This window comes from Onychomys torridus, chromosome 12, assembly GCF_903995425.1.
Source record: "Onychomys torridus chromosome 12, mOncTor1.1, whole genome shotgun sequence".
Lineage (NCBI taxonomy): Eukaryota > Metazoa > Chordata > Mammalia > Rodentia > Cricetidae > Onychomys > Onychomys torridus.
Genome location: NC_050454.1, coordinates 5,404,146 through 5,417,171, shown reverse-complemented (window position 1 = coordinate 5,417,171; position 13,026 = coordinate 5,404,146). Strand labels below are relative to the sequence as shown.

At 40.8% G+C, this 13,026-nt stretch overlaps 1 protein-coding gene across 1 annotated transcript in view; it reads right to left on the bottom strand.

Moving 5' to 3' along the window:
• The window catches only part of LOC118594076 (LIM domain containing preferred translocation partner in lipoma), a 606,198-nt gene that overhangs the window by 434,347 nt on the left and 158,825 nt on the right, over positions 1-13,026 (bottom strand). The window contains exon 4 of the mRNA XM_036203866.1: positions 8,002-8,067. The gene's annotated coding sequence lies outside the window, so the exon portion shown is untranslated. The remainder of the gene's footprint in view (positions 1-8,001; positions 8,068-13,026) is intronic.

Genomic DNA, 13,026 nt, shown 5'->3' with positions numbered 1-13,026 from the left:
TGGAGTTGAAGGCATCTGGAAAATTATCTTGTCCAAGGCACATGATACAGATGAAAAAACTTAAAATTCACCCACCACCCTCAAAAAAGTGTTTTTTTTTTTTTTCCAAGAACACATTTCTGTGATCTCTGTCAACTTCTCTGTCATTCCTGATATTTATCCACCTCAAGCAAACTTTTTCTTGCATGTCAAAGACTGACTCTTCAGCTCCTTTTATTGCTTATTGAGATCCAGTTAATTATCTTCAAAGCTAACTCCAGTCTCTGGGCACCTAAGAAACCTCTAAGAAAAAGAAATAGCATTCTCCAAATTCCCTCACCCCACAAGTATTGCTGGGATTACACATCACTTCACAAGGTATCAATGGGCTTACACACTGTCCTGAATTCTGTCCAGCCTCAGTCAAACTCAGCTCCACATGCCTACTGGCTCCATCCCTAGACACCAGTGCAAGCTATTTTACATCGGTGATAGATAAATAAATGCTTGGGAACTTGGCTTGCCATAAAATGTTGTTTTTCTGTCACTCAGGCAGGTACCGTCTCAAATGCACCATGTTGCCTCAGAACCTTACAAGAATCAAACACACTCCTTACGATCAGTTTCCAATCTACCAAGTGTCTTAACAGGCTAAAGATGGAGCAAAAGAACTGTGGATACAGACTACAGCTTGGACATGCAACCATGCACATCAACAATGGGATAGCACTGCTACTGTGCCTCTTGAAAGCAAGTAAATCACAATGCAAACACGGATTTGTCTGCCCATAGCTCTCAGACAGGGTCCCTTGTGGAACAGGGAGGTCCCAGCTCACCTATTTCATAAGGTACAGTTTGTAGCATGTGGTACAGTGTTGGGTAGACAAACTCTCAGTGCCTCATCCTTAGCTGCTCAGGCTCAGTCCATCTACTGTACTGGATTAGAGACATCTGTCAAGATAGTCCCACAGCAGAGACACTTGCCATAAAGGCTTTTACACTGCATCCATACTCAATCAAGAATGTCTGAATGGGGAGGATTTACGACACAGAACTCTGTAACTTCCAAAGCAACCCAAGGCACAAATCAGAAGGGAGGCTTTAGAATCCCTTCAGCAGACAAGGCCTTGGATGCCAGCACACGTAGTATAGGGATGGCCCCAGCCAGACAGCTAAGGCATATTGGCACAACCGTAATTTGTCCATCCACCAATATGCTCCACAAGAAACACCCATATGCTTTCTTTTAGCTTCCATATGCTTTTTTAGTGAGGAAACTAAAATATTTCATTAGTTTTGAGTAATTAATAATTACTTATTTCACAATAGTCACCCTCATTAAAAAACGAAAATAACTGATTAAGCTGCAGGATCCTGGCTTTCACTTCAAGCTCTTTCTTCTTTTTTTTGTTTTTTTTTCATTCTTCCCCTGTAGGAATTGAGTAACAGAGGAGAGCAGCCAGTGTGGAAACAACCACATTACAGGGAATGAAGTGTTATCATACACGTTACCCTGCATTCCTCTGGACTGAGGCATTATGATTTAATAAAAAGAGCATGGATTTGAGGATCAGAAAGACTTTGGAATTCACTCCAGTTGGGCTTCTGTGAACAGCACTTTGGAGGAAATGAAGGGTGTTGAAAAGATAAAGCCGACTGGATCCCTTCAACCTTGTCCTCCCCTACTCCTAAGGAGTAACCTCATAGTGTTCCCTCCCTCTGTCTGGAGGCCTGGGTACCACATGCCCCAAGAATGCTGGCAGCCAGCCAGTGGTTGCAAGCAGGGTGTGGCCTATAAGAATGCCCCTCAAATGCTAATAAGCATGGGAACTACCCGGGGAGCTTGTAGCAATGTAGACTGATTCAAGATGTTTAGAGTATGGTCTGGGAGACTCCCAGGTAGCATGGGTATTGCTGGTCTTCAGACAAGACTCTGATGGGCCAGGACCTAAAACAGATCAACTGAGGAAACAGGACAAGTAACAAGGGAATTGTGTCAATCTCATCAAGCCAAGATGAGGATTACTAACAATTTAAATCAGCAGTTCTCAACCCCTTTGGAGATCAAATAACCCTTTCACAAGGGTCGCATATCAGATATCCTGCATATCAGATACTTATATTACAATTCATAACAGTTGCAAAATTTCAGTTATGAAGTAGTGACTAAATAATTTTATAGTTTGGGGTCATCACAACATGAGGAACTAAAGGCTTGCAGCATTAGGAAAGTTGAGAGCCACTGATTTAGAGGATAGTATGTATTCAACCTCCTGGTAATTAGGGTATGATTTCCATTTTAGAGACAACAATGCTGAGACCAGAAGGAATCAAGTACCCTTCCGAGGGCCTTGCAGCTAACAGAGCTGGTACACAGGCCTCTCAGAGTGAGGCTGCGCCATCCAAAGACAAGAAATAGAGAAGGTATTCCTGCACACAGCTGCTGTGGAGTCTGTTTCCTCTCCATTCTTCCCAAGGAGCTACTAAGCTGCTGCTGCCTGAACTTTGCTAAGCTGCATCCACTCTATTGGCCTCCACCTCCCCACCTATAAGGTGAGGGTATTGCCCCTGGCAACCCCTGAGGCCTCCCCTGCTTCTGGCATAGGCTTTCACTCTCTGGCTCCCATGTAAGCTCACAGTGGGTCATCAGCACTAAGTGTGAGTTTCACACATGTGGCAGTCATTACAACTTGGCAGAAACCAAGTTCTAGCTGTTCACATCTGGAATTACGTGGAGCTATGTACGGACAGAAATCTGTCTCTGTAAAAAGTCCCATGTTCAGGATGACAAAGAAGCAACAGCAAACGCTTCCTGAAGCACCAAAGACCCACACCAGTCCATCACTCAGACGCTACTCAGGACACTATGACCCTAAACTGCTTGTTGCTCTCCCTCATCTCACAAAAAAAACAATACCAGACATTCCCAAACCACGGGGAGACTATGAGTTAGTTATAATTCTTTGACAATTTATTCTTCTGCCTGAAGGGATAATTTAACTAGTGAGTTATCACATAAATGACTCAGAAGGTGTGAGCTTGTTTCTCACCAAAAACCCCAGAATGTAACCACTGCATTCCTATGGGGCCCATTCACCATTTTCTACCAGAATTCCTACTCATACTCAATGCTATCTCTGGGATGACTCGTATTTTGCAGTTGTTCTGGATTTAAATCCAAAATTAGCTGATTACTGGCCACACTGCTTTGAGCAGATTTTCCTACCTTCAAAGCTTAAGTTCTTTATATTGGGGGGGGGGGGGGGGGCTTGAGTTCTTTATATAAAAAAGGATAATTTTAATTTTTGAAAGTAAATAACATACTGTATTAAAATGATAAGCATTAAACAAACATTGAGTCAAAAGGACATTTACTAAAAGAATAAATTAATAAACAGAACAAGAAGAGTAAGAATGTCAAGGTTAAAACATCACTTAACAGGCGTGTGTGTGTGTGTGTGTGTGTGTGTGTGTGTGTGTGTGTGAGAGAATGTCCACAGTCATGGTAAGGGAGACTGGCAGAGAAGAATAACAGGGAATCTATGATAAAAACGCAAGAAAGAGGAAGCATGAACAAACCAAATGGAAGACCGAGCTACTCACATACAGAACTATCATTTGTCTACCCGAGAACTCATGTGTCTAGAGCCTTCAGTGTATCTATAAAGCCTTGAAGTTGTAGCTCGTATTCTTTGAGGCTGTGTGTGTTTGAGATAGTTCATAGATTTGTGGGTGCCCCTCCCTCTTCTCCCTGTTCCATCAACCCACATTGTAATGGTGATCAGATTAAACAAGAGGGGAGCTCTGGATTTTGCACAGAGCATGGCTGCAAACATGCCAAGACAGCCAAGGCAAACTGGAAACTCAAGAGTTGGGGAACCTTTCCCAGCATCTCTACCAACTCTCACCTCATTGAAGGAGAGAATCAGTGGCTCAGAGAAAAGTCCTGCCCTCAGGACAATGATCAGAGGGAGCATCTGAACCTCAGACAGTATAACAATTCCCAATCTTTGAAGCTTAGTACTGTGTAGTTAATAGTAAGTACAGAAGTCCAGTGGTTTCTATGTTTTCTTCAATCTGATGGATAATTACTACCTCCTCTTCTGAAGCCTGAAGACCCATGGAAACACCAGCAGCTTCTTAGGTCAGCCTAGTCCCAGAACACCAACGCACAAGATAGGTCTGAGAAAGCGACCTCCCCCAGCACTCAGGAGACAGAGACAGATCCCTAGCCAGTCTAGCCAATCACTGAAAATAAGGTAGAGTGTGACTGAGGGGAAAAAAAGATAACCAACACTGACCTCTGGCTTCTGCAGGCAGATGCATAAGTATGCACAACTACAACACACACACACATACACACACACACACACACACACACACACACACATACACACACATGAAATAAAAAGAAATATTGGTCTAGAAATGACACCAACAACTTAGACTCCCTTCCTTTCAGACTTGAAATTGCAAGTTGTTGCTAGAGACTGGGACAGCCAGGTGCCCAATAATCAATTATAGAATACATATACTGTAGTTTGAGTTTTCCTGCCTGGCCCATAGTCAGGACAAATCTCTCTTACCCGCCAGTCCCACAGTCGCTCAGACCCAACCAAGAAAGCACACAAAAACTTATATTGCTTACAAACTGTATGGCCGTGGCAGGCTACTTGTTATCTACCTTTTCTATCTTAAATTAACCCATTTCTGTTAATCTATACTTTGCCACATGGCGTATGGCTTACCAGTGTCTTTACATGTTGCTTTTCATGGCGGCGGTAGGCAGTGTCTCCCCCCAACCTTCTACTTCCCAGAATTCTCTTCTCTCTTGTCCCGCCTATACTTCCTGCCTGGCCACTGGCCAATCAGAACTTTATTTACACAGAGCGATAGACCAATTAGATTCTCTCTGTGATCCCCAAATTACTCCAACTCTTAAGTTAAAAATGTAGGGGAGTCTGATTCTCAAGACTCCCTCTGGTTTTGATATTCTGACTTGTCCTAACAAGCCTGATGACCATTCACGCTGGATAACTCAAACAACAGGCCAGGAACTAACCTTTATTTGGTGGTGTTAGTAGTGAGTAAGCTTACCAGAGCCTCGAAAATGAGAATGCTTTTTTATTAGCGATACAACAATGATTCTCAACCTGTGGGTCACAACCCCTTTGGCAAACCTCTATCTCCAAAAATATTTACATCACAGCTCATCACAGGAGCAAAATTACAGTTATAAAATACAACAAAATAATTTTATGGTTGGGGGTCAGCACAACGTGATGAATTTTACTAAAGGGTTGTGGTATTAGGAAGGTTGAGAGGCACTGGCATAGAAGGCTGACTCCCTTCCTTTCAGACTTGAAATTGCAAGTTGTTGCTAGAGACTGGGACAGCCAGGTGCCCAATAATCAATTATAGAATACATATACTCTACAATTCACACCAGTAACTGTTCTCTGTTAGAGCAAAGAATCAAGGGTTAAGCACAATACCAATTTTCCACACAAGGCTCTGTGATGAAGTCACAGGATTGTGGAGACATGGCAGAAGGGAGAAGATAATATTCTAGTTAGTAGAATATTGAACAGATAAAAATCCATGGACAACTGGCACACCTCTGTCTAACAGCAGATGTTGGAATGGACTGGAGAGGAAAGATGCCTTGCTCAAGGTGACATCAAGACTAGGGACAGTTACAGTCTCATTGCTTCCAGACGACATGGCACATACAGCATCACTCCCCAGAGCAACGAGAGTCTATCCAGGTAGCAAAGGAAGAAACCCACAATGACTATTGCTTCTGCCTCCACTTAAAAAAAAAAATACAATGGTTGATTAAGATTATTCAAGGAAGACCAAGACAATTTCCCAAAATTGAAAATTACCTTCTCATATGGGCAATATACCTAAGTCCATGAGAACTAATTTGATATTATTCCTCTAATGAGTCACCATGGAGAAAAATGCAGACAGCCAATGGTCTGGATGGGGACAGAAGTCAGTTCTTCCTCTAGTAGAGATCAACGATTTGGAAATGATACCTCATGTTCTTTAAGAGTAAACAGGGTGTACAGTTTCAAATGCCATGAAGTGCAGCTTTAAATAGATTTGGTTTGGAAACGGGACAAAGAACACACCACAGTTGGTGGATCGACATCAAAAGCTGAGGGAAAACAATGATTACACTCATTGATATCCGCTGACAAGTATACTGTCAAGTCTAATTCTGGAGTTAAACTGCTATTCTTTATTATTCCCACTAATACCCATTTTTACCACAAGACTGTTTTAAATATGTACATCATGCTCCCAGAATATTCAGTTCTCCATCATCCAGGTTGAGATAATTCTATCTGTTGGTCCCCACCAGCCTATAAATCTGAAAGATAGGGATTACATTGCTGGATAGATAGAGACATGGATGGGTGACAAACAGATGCATAAATGGGTAGGTAGGTAGGTAGGTAGGTAGGTAGGTAGGTAGATAGATATAGACAGATACATACATATATAAACACATACATACATACATACATACATACACACACGAATGGATGGATGATAGATGGGTGGATGGATGATAGATGGATGGATGATAGATGGTTGCATAGGTAGATAGGTAGATGAAATTTCCCATTTTAAAGAGCAATTTTTGTAACTTTCCAAGGTTTAATTAAAGTATCTCTTTTAGTCTTGAGACAGATTTCAGTGGGGAGAGTGAATGCAGCTAACTAACTAACTTTCAAAGCTTTTATTCTATCAGCATGTAATAAGTGCAAACTAACAGGATAAACATGTGATAACCACAGCCCCTAAACAGCTCTCTAAAGCAGATCTCTGAAGTAGAAAATTTAGGTAGATTCACTTTGGTTTTTGTATTCTGACCTGTCTTCATCGGTCTGATGATTCACCCAGGGTAAGTCAGAGGACAGACGGGAATCTCCCTCTTCTTCAGGGTGTTCACAGTGGGTGAAACGGCCAGATCCACCGAAAGTTAGACCCATATTGATGTCAGAGAATAGAGGAAGGTTGATTTTCTTCCTTTCTTAACTTGAAAGTACATGTCACGGGGGCTATCAAAAACTCTAACAAGAGAAGCCTTCAGGAAGTTCTCTTTTGATACATTTGTCCATGAAAATGATAGGTTATAAACAAGTTTTTGTGCAGACATTTTGTATAACACAGTAGGACTAAAAGAAAAAATTTCTTACATTTTTTTGCATATACATTTCTAAATATCATTTTCCTTTGTAAGACTCAGAAAAAAAATTCAAATAAACTCATAACTGAGTTAATTCTAAAAGTTTCTCAATTCATATCACCCACTTGTATCATTTTTAGAATATCTGATAAATATTAGTTTTGAAAATCATATTAGCCTAAAACCATAATTTCCACTTGATTCTAAATTGGTAATTCCTGTGATTAGGGAGCAGTAACAACCAATTTCTGGGTGTTTTTTTTTTTTTTTTTTTTTTTTTTTTAAAGAACCGTGTGAAGTCATGTTTGTAATTCATCATCACTGAAATAGTACACCGAAGTCATTAACAAATGTTGACCGCAATCTAAATAGTAACTCCAAACCTTAGACAGTTTTATACATTGAGGCCTTGGGTTAGGAATATTATATAGGATAATAAAAAGTACAGTCAAAGAAGGAAAGCTGAGGAGATAAGATTGAAAGTCTGCCTGCCATACACTAGCCAATGGCATGATAAAACAGTGGAGAAGACTATTCTACTGTATAGCACCACTGTGGATTCTCAAATGTTCATTAAATGTCAATTTCATGTATTATCCAGATGCTTCTCTTTTAAGTGTTAAAAGGGTAGAAATTGAAAGGCAAAATTAAACCAAGAAGACACAAAGGGAGGGAAGGTTACAACCTTGGATATTTTTCATGATTCTCTTGACCATAAAGTACTTATGTGTGTCTTGCATTGGGAATCGGCCTTTAGCATCATGGGTTCTGGGGCCCATTAGCATTCTATAATTGCGAAGACTCCAATCCTCTCTTACCTCAAGCAGCTTCTGGCTTTAGGGATAGACAATGGACACAGGCTCAGCCAGATAATGGGCAAGTCTCTGTAAATTAAACAGGCAGAAGTCACTTGTAGACACTGGACACCAAGCCTACTTTAATCCATCAGTAATAAGAACAGTGTATTCTGCAAAACATGTCCACATTCATGATCTCATTTCACCCACATGAACATGATAAAGAAATGAGAAGAGATTATTCCACTCCCATGTGATGGAGGTAGAACTTCATAGAGGGGCAGAGAATAAAAAGGGAATTGGCAAGTCTCATGAAGCACTTCACAAATAAAACATGAAAAACAGTCATCAGTTCAGAAACGATGACTTGCCCAACAATATACAACAGTACAACACGTGGCAGAGCATGAATTCAGAAGCAGGAGCTTTGCCACTGGCCTGGTGATCTCTATTTTCTGCCTCAGTTTCTCCTCCAACATGAGGCTAAGGAACACAAACAACTCACCTGATCTTTAAGTCTTGGTAGAGGAGGATACTAAAGTCAAATCAGCAATGTGACTGCCCTGAGGAACAGGAAGAGCACATGGCATTTAGACCTAGTCAACTGTCTTCCTCTCTCCAATGGCCTTAGGCAAGTTACTAAAGTTCCCTATTAACTTCCTCATATGAGAGTGAAGATTATCTCTATTATCTAGTCAAAACTGTCCTCAGCTAACCAGGGGCAGGGAGATTTTTCTCCACGTCCACAGTGGCCATGTACAAAATGCTAGTATTTCTTTTCATGAGCCAAACACACACTACTAGAGCATATCCAAAGATGGCTATTTCTGTGATTCATGGTCCTAGTTTTAACATACCATCAGATTATCTCTGTCATTCTTAAGTGGCCTCAACACACCATTCCCCCCCTACACACACACACACACACACACACACACACACACACACACACACACACACAAATGCACGTGAGCATACATGCACACACATGGTAACAAAAGGTAACAAAAATAAAAATAATGTTAGAATCTCAAGTATCTTCTCAAACCCCAAAAGCTTTAGGCGGCAGGGCTGCTCCTGGTGTGCAGCCTTTTCATGTCTGTGCCTACGGCACAGCCTGAGGCTCAAGGAGCTGGAGCTGCTGAGAGAAGCGCTGGAACAGAGAGAACTCGTTTGATATTTTACATGGATAGATTGAAACCTCATTTGCTTAAGTGTCCAGTTTTCATAAAGCATTCAAAATGCAGTTGGAAAACATGGCTGGTAAGATGCCCTGCTAGAAATTCATCTCCTACCCCCAAATCAAAACCTTAACTATCCTTTAATGCCACACTTTATTTTGTAGTCAAGAAAATAGTACATGCTAATTACATCCTAAAACGTGTTTATCATATGCTCAATGAGTCCTTACCGCTCCAATTTTACAAACCTAGCAACCAAGCTTCAAAGTCACAAAACTAAGACAGAGCAGATGAAAATTTAACCTTGAACCCTCAGACCAAACATTTGCCTCTTGCATGAGGTGAGAAGACTCCTGATTAGAGAGAACGACTTACTTCAGGAACTGGAAAACAAGTATGTAAAACAGAAACCGCAATTAAGCAGAGAATGCAAAATTCAGAAAAATAAGTTATCTTCTGTTTTCTCGCGTATGTGGAATAAAGAATAGTGATTTTTAGAATGAAAGGGAGAGGGGAGGGAGGAAGGGATGGGGCAGGTGAACAGGCAAGCTTAAAGAGCTGCCACTTGAGAGCAGGAAACGAAAGAGTAAAGGGGGCTAGGAGTAGATGAAATGTGAGGAAAGAGGACTAAAGTACATTGTATACATGGTGTGCAGCTCATGATGAAAACTTGTCTTGTGTGCAAACAATATACACTAATTTAAAAACTGAGCCCAAAATCACTTTAGTTTGGGATCGTGCCTCACCACCTAGTAAAAGGACAGAAACAACAACTTGACATCTGTGGTCTCGGCAGAAAGTGACACATGACTACATACTGCAGAGAGTTCAGCTCTGGGTTACCATGAACACTTGCTCAGGCCTCCCCAGTGAAGTTTCACAGACGCATCGTCCTCACCCAAGGTGTTAACACACAAGCCACTAAACAGCATCTACAGCGGTGGTTTTCATACAGACTTTCATCAAAACCTCCCCACATGGTAGTGGAAAAGCTGAAGACTTCTAGCCATGCAGGTCACCAGCCCATGTACGTGGTTGGCGTGTTGTGTGTCCTCTGCTGATCTGGTGACAGGAGCCATAAGCCTAAGTGACTTGACACACATGCTGCCATATTTGGGCCTCTCTCCTCTTTTTCTAGATCCAGGCCTTGCTTAAGTCTCCATAGGACCAGAACTGCTTCTCTTAAATACCAGATCCTCTTCTCAGAAATCAGGTGACTGTGCTGCAGTTAGGTAGTTAGGCAAGAATAGATAACCCCCATAGCAATATTCCCTGATGACTGAACAACCCATGATTAAAGTTCCCTCCCTGGTTGCATCCCCCTTTGTCCCCACCTATATACAACTTAAGAGGAAAATAAAATCTTGGAGCTTGATCGGACATCCTGTCTTGCTCTCATTCTTTGTGTCTCTTGTCCCTCTCATTTGCCAGCCCTCCCTTCAGGTCCCCATTGAAGACCCCACTGGCACTCAGGTGTTTCAGAAGGCAGTGGAACTCTTCTTAACGTACAAGGCAACAGGACAACCGGCGAATCCTATGACAACCTCTGGCAATGAAGCCAGAGCTCCTTGGTTACTTCTGGGAATGTCTGGTTTACTGACCCACTGGAATAGATGGGTCCTATCCCCAACTAACTTCCCTCTCCCAAGAATATTCTCACCTCCAGAAGCAATTTCAGCCAAAAAATTAAATATATAATTAAATAAATAAAAATTAAAAAATGTATGTATTCAAGCTCAAACTTGTAAATTCTTAACCTATTAATTGGAATTTACATAAAGCTAGACTCAGAACCTAGCTGAAACTAAAACAACATTACTAAAATCTTCTGTTTTAATCAAGATAAAACCAAGAAGAAACAAAATCAGTGATAGAAAACAGTAGAGAAAGACAAGTGAAATGCTTGACTACAAGGATGGACGTCTGTGCCCGTGTGTGTGTGTGTGTGTGTGTGTGTGTGTGTGTGTGTGTGTGTGAACCATGACACACAACAGAGACCATTTCAATGGGCTTCTCAAAACCATGGTTCAAATCAATCACTTCAAAGTTAAAAACCTAAGTAGATGATGAAAAAACAAAACAAAAATTTATGAACAACCAGACTAAGAAGCAAAGCCTAAGCTAACAAATGAGCAATAAGACAAAGCCTTGTGGGAAAAACAATTCTACTGATATCAAGTTAGCCCACCATCCCAGACATTTTGGAATAGGAAATGCTGCCAAGCAAAGAACCCTCCAAAGAGAGCACTGAGGACCTGGACTCCTGTAAACTTCCACAGTGGAATGGCTAGGGCTTGTGAGGAAACAAAGTTTTGAGTTTCTCTTCTCAGAGGTCTAGACTATGGCTGCCTAGAAACCATCTAGAGAACACAGAAAGTTATTTCATCTACTTTTTTTGTACTTTCATAAATTTCAAATGGCAAAAAGATTACTCATAGCAAGATCTACTTAAAGTAAATGATGTTATGATGTTAAATGTGAGGCTCAGTCCCCAGAAGCAACTGAAATGTTAGATTAGGACAAAGGTATTAGATGACAAGCATGTGTGACCCCCAACTCTGGCCATCAAAACCCAAGGGATTTTGACTGCACTATCTCACCCACCATTCTAAGATACTTCTCCAGAATACAACATATTCCACAGCTTATAAATGATCTAGTTGTCTCATTAAGGGAATGTTTGCCAGTATTTAATTGCTTCCCTCCCTGATTTTAATTTTCTCACCTGTCAGCATCGATCAGAAACAGTGAAATCATCTGACATACTGGTTGATTATGTTCAAATTAATCAAGATTTTTTTTTTAAGTAAAATTGCTTTGGCCTACAGGTAATGCACAACTTCATAATGTGATATTTAGGAGAGGCCTACAATAGAACAATCTAGAAATTAAATGGAAGACTTTAGGAATCCTGAGGAGAAATGTAATCTATTTTCACACCTACAGGATTGGACATTGAAAGGTCAAGACTCTTTAAAAAGAAATTTAATCAACTAGTATTCTCCCACAACAGTGGACAGTGCCTGGACCCAGGCAGGAAGAGGTACAGTTATCTCAGAATATTTGAGATAGGTTAGGAAGGAATAAATAAAGATGAGCTTGCCTTAAAAAGCATAACTTAATAATGTATGTATAATAATGTAACATAAAATATTATATATTACTATATGATTATTATCTGGCTATTCAGAAGTTGCATTTCATATTGATAACTGTTAACAGCTCGATATATGTGTTTCTGTGCAGATTAATTAGAGCAACTAAGGGAGCTGAGATTGGTGTTATTGGTAATGGTAGCAATCTCCGCATGTGACAAGAGACAAACCGAAGGCTCAGAACAACAAAGGAACTCCTTTTTTTTTTTTAATTTGCATAAGTGTTTTGCCTACCCATATGCCAGTGCACCATGTGTGTAACTGATGCCCAGAGTCCAGAAGAGGCTATCAGTTCCCTGGGGAAGAGATATGGACAGTTACAGGAGTAACAGGTAGCTATGAGCTGCCATGTGGTTGTGGAAATCTAACCCAGGTCCTCTGGAAGAGCAGCAAGTACTGAGTCATCTCTCCAAACCCAGCAAAACAACTAGACACCTAGCGATGGCCAGGTCTGGTCTCGTGATCTATCTGAAGTGAGCAATTCACCACAATTGCTCAGAAGAGAAGAAAAAAATGTAGTGTAAATCCTCCATCCCTAATTATTCAGTGCTAATATCTATCAGAAACAGTGTTTAAAACACACTTAGGAAACCTTAAGCACTAAACTCTTTTAGAAGAAATAAATGAACTGGCAGGAAACTACCCCTCAAGGCATCCTGGCACGAGATTATGATAATACACTAACGTTATTCCTTCCTAGAAATAGACAT